This window comes from Gekko japonicus, unplaced genomic scaffold (assembly GCF_001447785.1).
Source record: "Gekko japonicus isolate JY-2015 unplaced genomic scaffold, Gekko_japonicus_V1.1 scaffold77, whole genome shotgun sequence".
In the NCBI taxonomy this organism is placed as follows: Eukaryota; Metazoa; Chordata; class Lepidosauria; order Squamata; family Gekkonidae; genus Gekko; species Gekko japonicus.
The window spans coordinates 144398-153181 of NW_015161405.1; positions in this window are offsets into that span (position 1 = coordinate 144398).

The window sequence follows — 8784 nt, forward strand, 5'->3', positions numbered from 1 at the left end:
GCCGATGCCTCCGTCGCCTGGCTGGAGTGGCCGCGGGGGAGTCTGGAGTCGGGCGGCCGCTGGTGGGAGCCGCGGGTGCCCGGGCCGAGATTGGGGGGGCAAGGCGGGCGACAGAAGGCCGATGCCTCCGTCGCCCGGCCCTCTACAGAATCCACCCCCCAAACCTCCAGGTATTTCCCTCCTTAGAGCTGGCAACCCTACATTCCCCTCAGTGCCTGTTGGTAGGCAACTAAGCTTGGTCCTGTCACCTACTTTGGCCTTTGGGAGAAAACACATTGGGGCCAGTCCTGATAGGGTTGCCAACTCCAGATGGGAAATTCCTGGAGACTTGAGGGATGGAGCCTGAAGAGGGTGAGGTTTGAGGAGGGGTGGGACCTCAGACAGGTACACTGCCATAGACTCCACCCTCCAAACCAGTCAGTCCCACATAGGGAACCATTGTTGCCAATCTCCAGGTGAGGGCTGGAGAGCACTCAGTATTACAACTGCTCTGCAGAAGGGAGGGCAGAAGTCAGCTGAAGTCAAAGGGGCAGATAATGGTAGGTTGATGGTTAGCTGGGAAGGAGATGGGGTTGCCAACTACATGCTGACAAATTCCTGGGGATTTGAGGGGTGGAGCGTGGAGAGGGTGGGGTTTGCAGAGGGGTGGGACCTCAGACAGGTAGAATGCCATAGACTACACCCTCCAAACCAGCCACTTTGTCCTGGGTAACAATTGCTGCCAATCTCCAGGTGAGGGCTACAGATCACTCACAATTACAACTGCTCTTCAGGTAGCAGAGATCAGTTCCTCTGGAGAAAACAGTGGACTTTGTCATTATACCCTGCTGAGGTCACCACAGCAAATTGACACTGTTTGCCCAAAGTCAGAGCACTCCCCCAGAGCCTCTTTCTAGATCTCGTTGTATTGCTTTCACAACGGGCTTTACTGCTAGTTTACCTATAACTAAACATGTTCAAAATATATTTTTAAAACTCCTTTTGTACTGCATTTCCTTCATGCTTAACTTAAAAGTTCTGTAAAATGTTGTAAGCTGTAAGGAATCCAGTTCCATTGATACAAGATTTGAAGCATTTATTTTTAGATCTGTGCTTAATGCATTTTTGTTACATTTTTCCAAAAACAGATCAATTCTTCTGTAAGAATACAGTACTTTTGTTTCTTACTTGTCTGTTACAAAAATTATTGATAAGTTTCTCCATCAGAAATTCCCAGTGCAATCCTAAACAGAATAACCTCCTTCTAAATCCATTAGAAGAGTATAACTCCACCTGGGACTGCACAGCTAAACACTATGTTTGATCAAATTCCATCACTTTCCTAAGAATTATCTGCAAAGAATGCCAAATCTGAAAGTATTGGAAAATGGAGAGTTATAGTTTTTCAATTTAGTCTAAGATGTCCTGTTTATAAAGGTTCCCCATAATAGCCATATCAAATGTCCCATATTTCATGCTGTTGAATATAGTAAGCTGAAATAAACAGGATAATATCTAGATTCAATTTTATTTTAAACTTCTCCCAAGAATTCAGTTTTGCAAGAGCACAATGATTTTCTAGCATCAATTTCTGTTCTATAGTATACTGTACATTTTTCAGTGGTGTAGTAGACCAGCATTACTCCAGGCTTAGGTCTTGATCTTAACCTTCTACTTCACAAAGGCTATAATTTTTCTTGCATGATAACTCAAGATTAAAACCTAGAACTCCTACCTCTCCTTTATCTGGTGACTTTCCCAGTGTTACAGAGGAAACCCTAGGTCATTTCCTATTCCATATGTAAGCAGAATTATGTTATGCCATTATATGAGTGGCATTAGATAGGGAACTGGAAGAGGCATTGATAAGAATAACAACTTGTGGAGAATATTCCTTTTAACCACAATTATTCTGTCCATGCATGAAATAATAGAGGTTTGAACAACAGTCAAGAACTGAATTCAGAGTTCATGGCTGTCAGATGTAAACAAGCTATGGTTTTGTGGGTTGTTCCCAAGAAAAGGGTTCACGTTACAATTTGTAGCTGCTTTGTGAACCTCCAATTTTATTTCAGTGCACCAGTAATATAGTATGAATATATTTTATCAGTCATCAGAAATAGGTGTCTAGATGTCATGTAGAATTATACCTTTCCAAGTCCATTGATTTTAACAGATTTTGAAGAATATGACTGTGCTTAGGATGGCACTATTACAGTGCAGTCCTGTGCACAGTTGTTCCAGTCCATGCAGATTAAGAAAACAATGGACTTAGAAAGCAGTTCTTGAAAGTACCCAGTTGCTAATTTTCCCCCCTAGGAGGAGTGAGTCCCAAAGTTTATACCCTTCCATCTTAGGAGGAGTTCAGTAAACAGGATACTTGAATATGTATTCCAGCATGAGCTTCCATGAGTCAGATCTCACATCTGAAGGTCCAAAGATCTACCCATGTACCTTGAGACACTAGTCATAGGTTCCCAAACTTATTTGGCCTACTGCCAAAAGGCTGCTTTAGATAGGTTCTGGACTCTTCTTTCTTTATGCTTCCACCGCCCCCTTATTTGTATTCAATGCCCCCCAATTGCACCCAAGGCTCTGACCGCCCACCTGGATCATTCCAGCCCCTCAGGGGGCATCCTGCTCCCCCTCTGCTTCTCCCTGCTGAGAGGGAGTGGGCTTCTTCTTCTTCCTGCTGGCCACCACTCTTTCCTCTGGCAGCAACATAGTTGGGTGCACCCTTTGAAAGTGCCTGCAGAGGATGGAGGAGGACAAGTGTTGGGAGTTTGCACACCTCTGGACATGGGTGTGGTATACCTGGCACTCTGCCACTCAGGGGTGACTGGGGAGGGTGCAGAAATGTTTCCAAAGTGCAGGCTGGAAATGGGGCCCCAGGATTGGAGAAGGTGGGAGGGACAGCTGCTTTCTGGTGCTGGGCTGGGAGGAACCACAGAGGGGTGTACTCAAGGTGGGAGCACCAACAGGGGGTTGCAATGTGGAAGGGGAGGAAGCTGTCAGAGTTCTCCTCTCCAAAGTGTGTTAGCAGCTGCTGGTGTCTGGGCAGTGCTAACAACTCTTTTGTGGAGAGCTGCAAGAATAGATCAGGGGAAGGAGGATCCGAGACCCCTGGTGATGCCCTGCTAGGGCTGGGCTCCAGTGGCCTGGCAGGATGGGTTTGGTGCCAGGGATGGGGGCCTGTGGTATGCATCTTTCCCCCATGATAAGCACCCTTTGCACCCACTTTCACTTTCATGACACATTTTACCTTCATGCTCACAATCAGAGGTGGGAGGCACTGGTTGTCAGTGGTGAACTGTAAGGTCAGCAGCAGCAGGGGTGCCAGGCATGCAATGGCGGAGAATTCAGCAGAGGTGAGGGTGAGAGAATACATCTCTGAGTCCCCTGAGCCTGCCGACCCTAATCCCCTGGAGTACTGGTCACGGAAGGCTGTCATCCTCCCCAACTTCTCTTGCATGGCCATGAGTCTCTTCTCTTGCCCTCCCACCAGTGTCCAGAGTGAGTGGGTGTTCTCCTACCTGGGAGACATTCTCAGCCCCCACTGTTCTCACCTGGACCCAGCAAGGATGGATGAGTTGGCCTTCCTCAAGGTCACCCTCTCCCTGCTGGACTACCCCTTTCTGGACTTCACAGTGTAAGATCCAGGCCTCCTGTTGTCCCCCTGTGTGTCTCAGAATGTCTCTGGGTGATCTGGCATGCAGCCCATGGGTTGCACCCTTGGTGCTTAGGTGGGAGTATGGCCGCCTCTGACCCCACACCCAACACTTTCTCACTGAAATTCCCCCACTGAGAGAGGCCCTGGATACCTCCCTTTACTTTTACCCTCCAAAGAAAATCTCCCTCATCCAACACCTACTTCATGAAACAAAATCGACATTATGACAAAACACCTACCTCATGAAAGAACATCTACCTCGTAACACAACACCTACCTCATGGAACAACACCCACCTCAGCAAACATCTGCCTATAGCATACCAGATTCGAGTTAAAGGTGCTGGTTCTTACCTTTAAAGCCCTATATGGTCAGGGACCTACGAATCTAAGGGACCACCTTTCCCCATATGTTCCCCAAAGAGCACTAAGATTGGGATTCCAAAATCACCTGGTTCTCCCGGGCCCTAAAGAAGCCAGGCTTGCTGCAATGAGAGCCAGCGCCTTCTCTGTGGCGGCCCCTTACTAGTGGAATGAGCTCCTGGATGGCATCAGGGCCCTGCGGGACCTTGTGCAATTCTGCAGGGCCTGCAAAACAGAGCTCTTCCACCAGGCTTTCAATTAGGGGCCGCCTTTAACATCATGGCCCTGACCTTAACACCAACAGCACCACCAACCTGATAACCAACAGCCTGGCAGGAGCCTGGTCTATAGCGTAGGCGACCATTCGAATGCTGAAAGAATGTTGCCATCTTCTATTACAGCTATGTTCTGAACAGTTATGGTTTTATATTGTGATCTTAACCTAATTCTGTTTATAGTATGTTTTGGAGTTTTAATGTATATATCTATATGTATGAATTGTTAGCCGCCCTGAACCTGCCACGGCGGGGAGGGTGGGATATAGGTTTAATAATAAATAAATAAATACCTTAACAAACATATGCCTGTACAATCACGTCCCTGGTTGACTACTCCTTTCCATTGCATTACATTTGTACAATTCACAATAGGTGATCTCTTATCTGCACAGTGTTCTGCTAATGGTGAATAGCTAGACATTTCACCTAGGCATGGGCTGTGACCAGAGGATCAATTTAGTAATCAATTTATTGTATCTGGCCATAGGGTTGAGCCTGAGGGGGTCTGGGAGCATTGTAGCCACGCCTTGCTGGGTTCCAGTGCTTGCCAGGGATCTCTACCAAGCTGTTCTGGGGATGTTTGCCTTTCTGTCCTTCAGAACTTGCCTTTGGAGACTTGGAGGGCATGTAGAAGAGCATGATGGGGAGGTCCCCTGCGAGTTTGATGTCTCTAGCTTGAACAGGGTCCATTCTATACACTCCTGAACCTCTTGAACCTGCACCTGTCATTTCCCCGAGAAAGCATTTCCTGGGGGGGACCTTCTTTGGGGGGCGTAACCCAGACCCTGTAAATCTAATCCTCACCAAACTTGGAAGGCAGATAGAGGAAAGTCAGCCAGAGATCCCTTGTGAGTTTGGTGTTTCTAGCTTGCCAAGGGGATGTTCTACCACAGGACAGACCTCAAGAACTGAACCAGTTCATATGGTTCTTAAAAGTTTGCAACAGTTCGTGGCTCACGAACCACGAACTGAAACAAACCACATTTTCCCGGTTCATGTCCATCCCTACACCATTCATATGCAATCGACACCGCTAAAAGTTGAACATTGCATAAATGGTGCAAGCAAAACAGAAAATATGTTGTCGAAGACTTTCACGGCCGGAGTACATTAGTTGCTGTAGATTTTCCAGGATGTGTGGCCGAGGTCTTGGCATTGTAGAACCTCAGAGGTATAAACACAAAAAGATGGAATACTCTCTGTGTCAAGGTTATCTTGTGTCAAGATGCTTTGACACAGAGAGTATTCCATCTTTCTGTGTTTATACCTCTGAGGGTGCCGATCACAGTTACTGGCGAAACGTCAGGTTCTACAATGCCAAGACCATGGCCACACATCCCGGAAAATCTACAGCAACTAATAAAACAGAAAATGGTACCAAAACTGACTCATGGATTTGATTTGCACATCACATACTCAAAATACAAGATCAAAACAGGGATTTTATTTCAAGTCATATTGCTGTAGTCACAAATATTTTGAAGCATCCCTGATAGCAATGTGAATACATGGATTTTAAAAAAAATTACATGTGCTGCAGCAGATCATTGGTTAGAACTCCAGATGGTTATTTTCCCTAACTTGAAAACTACAGTGGATAAGCTGCAGCTGGGCTGAACCAGATGGATAAAGGATTGTTCTGGGAAAACTGCTCATGAAAACACCAGAGAACAACTTTTCTGTTTACTCTAGACCTTCTTTGATTAAATAGGTTCCAAGGGTGAACAACATTTCAAAGGCCCCGGTCACATGGTAAAGTTGCCGTGGGAGAGGCACGGATGGTGGGCGGATTATCCAGGCGCGATCACACCCGAACATCAGGGAAGTGGAGCGCACCCGTGGCTTATCGCTGACAATGCGAGTTTAAAAACTAGTACCTCCAAGGTACTAGTAAACGTTTGCCACGGGCTGCCTCCAGACTCGGTGGTGTGATCGGGCCGGCACACGGCATTCCCCTCCGGTCCCTCATTTACCCGCCGGCGCTGAGGGTAGGACCCGTGGTGTGCCACCGGCGTGTCTGATTGCATAATCGCGGATCAAACTGCGCCGGGGCAATTAGCCACACCTCCCCCCTGCGATATCCGGCCCGTGTGACCGGGGCCAAACAGTGGTTTTCAATTCAGATGTAAAACAGTTTGGTGTAGTGGTTAAGTGGCTGGACTCTAATCTGGGAGAACTGGGTTTGATTCCTCACTCCTCCACTTGCAGCTGCTGGAAGACCATGGGCAAGCCATAGTTCTGTCAGAGGTGTTCTTGAAAGTGCAGTTCTTGAAAGAGCTCTCTCAGCCCCACCTACCTCACAGCATGTCTGTTTTGGGAAGGGAAAGGAGTTTGTAAGTCACTCTGAGACTCCAAGTGAAGGGCGGTGTATAAATCCAGTCTCTTTTTCTCTTCTTCTATAATTAGGTCCTGGAATGCCTGGGAGAAATGGGGTTGTTGTTGTTGTTCAGTCGCACAGTCGAGTCCGACTCTTCGCAACCCCATGGACCAGATCACGCCAGGCCTTCCGGTCTTCCGCCATCCTCTGAAGTTTGCTCAACTTCATGGGGTATATAAATATTTAAATAAATAACTTTGGTCAATCTGTGGTTTGCAAACTAGTTCCAAACTATTGTTTCAAATTCTGGTTTGTCTGCCATTCACAAACCATAGTTTTATTAACTAAATTTGCAATTACTCTTGAACCATACTTACTTAGCTTAGCTCCATTTTTTGACACAGAAATTAGATCCTATCCTGCCAAAAGGCATTCTACACATGCTCAAAAGTGCCCATAGTAAGGTATCAACACTGGTAAAAATGGTAGTTAGGAACCTTATAGCAGAACTCAATATAGTATTAGATTCTCTAAATTTAAAAAACATGGGAAATCATAGGTATAATAAGAAAGGAAAATGAGTTTCAACATTACTTAGTCATTTTGAAAAAGTAGTGGGCACATTTTCAAGTGCTACTGTTCCAGAAAGCTATGGCTACAAAGCATACATGCTTCTTTTCTTGGTAGATTAGTATTGTTTTCTTAATCACATCAACTAATATAGCAACTGTTTGTCTGGGCAGTGGTGGTTCACCATTTCTGTGATATGTATGTCAAGAAATCATAAATCCTACTTCTGAAAGTGTGGCTCTTGTGGTAAAATGTCCATATGTGTCATTTTACTGGGGGGGAAATCCTAAGGTGACAGATGTGCTCAAATATTTCCAATCTGATTGATATATAGTGTTTAAGACTGGTTTATGCAAAGCAGGTAGGTATGACTTCTATATATATATAAAAGAAAGTCCCCTCACCATAAAATCAATGCCCAGGCCAAACCGCTGGACCTAGACACCAAATTCAGGGAGATCGTAGGTGCTCACTAAGAAGACATTTTTAAAAATTCGACCCCTAAGGGGGTCAAAAGGGGTAAAATGTGCTCCTCCCTGTTGATTCCTATGCGGCTGCCAAGCAGCTGACTCTCTGCACCCCCCACTCTCTGATTGGTCAGCTGTAGAGCTCAGTGTTCTGAGGTAAAAAAGTCAACAGTTACAGGGGACTGCAGACAGCTAATGACAGTTGAGGAAATCAGGAGTGGCCAAGAACCAACTGTGAGGTGAAGCAAAGCTGCTGGCCCAGCCTCTCTGATGGCTTCCAACACAGTCCCCCCCACCTCCTACACCTAACAGACGGTTGTCTGTCAGGTGCAGCCCCACCTCCACAGTGGCTTCTAATACTCCCCCCCTCTCCCTCCTACACTGGACAGGCAGCTACCTGTGAGGTGTAGGAGAGGAGGTGGGGTGGCTTCCAACACACTCCCCCCACCTCCTACACCTAACAGGCGGTTGTCTGTCAGGTGCAGCCCCACCTCCACAGTGGTTTCTAATACTTCTCCCCCTCCCCCTCCTACACTGGAAAGGCAGCTGCCTGTCAGGTGTAGTAGAGGAGGTGGAATGGCTTCCAACACACTCCCCCCACCTCCTACACTTAACAGGTGATTGTCTGTCAGGTGCAGCAGAGGTTGCAGGGTGATTAAAGCCACGAGGGTGCCTGTCCCAGCAGTAATGCCTTAGTGATCCTGCCAGTCCTGCCTCCACAGTGGTTTCTAATACTCCTCCCCCCTCCCGGTCCTACACTGGACAGGCAGCTGCCTGTCAGGCGTAGGAGAGGAGGTGGGATGCTTACAGCCACCGGGGAGGTTTGCTCAGCATGATTGCCTTATCACTGCTGCTGGCCCAGCCTCCCCGATGCCTTTAAATACAATCCCCCCCAACACCAGACAGCCTGGTATCTGTCAGGTGTAGGAGCAGGGCCAGGGTATGAATGTTTATGGGGAGATAGTAAAGGACATTTCTCGGAGCCATTTCAATGCATGCCTCCCTCATGAACCTGAAGAAATGTCCACCACATCACCACTCCCTCACACCAACTCCCCCTCACACCTCTCACCTCTTACTGCCCCCAAGAAAGCTCCTGGCAAACATCGAGCCAGATACACCAATGCTACAAGGAGGAGGC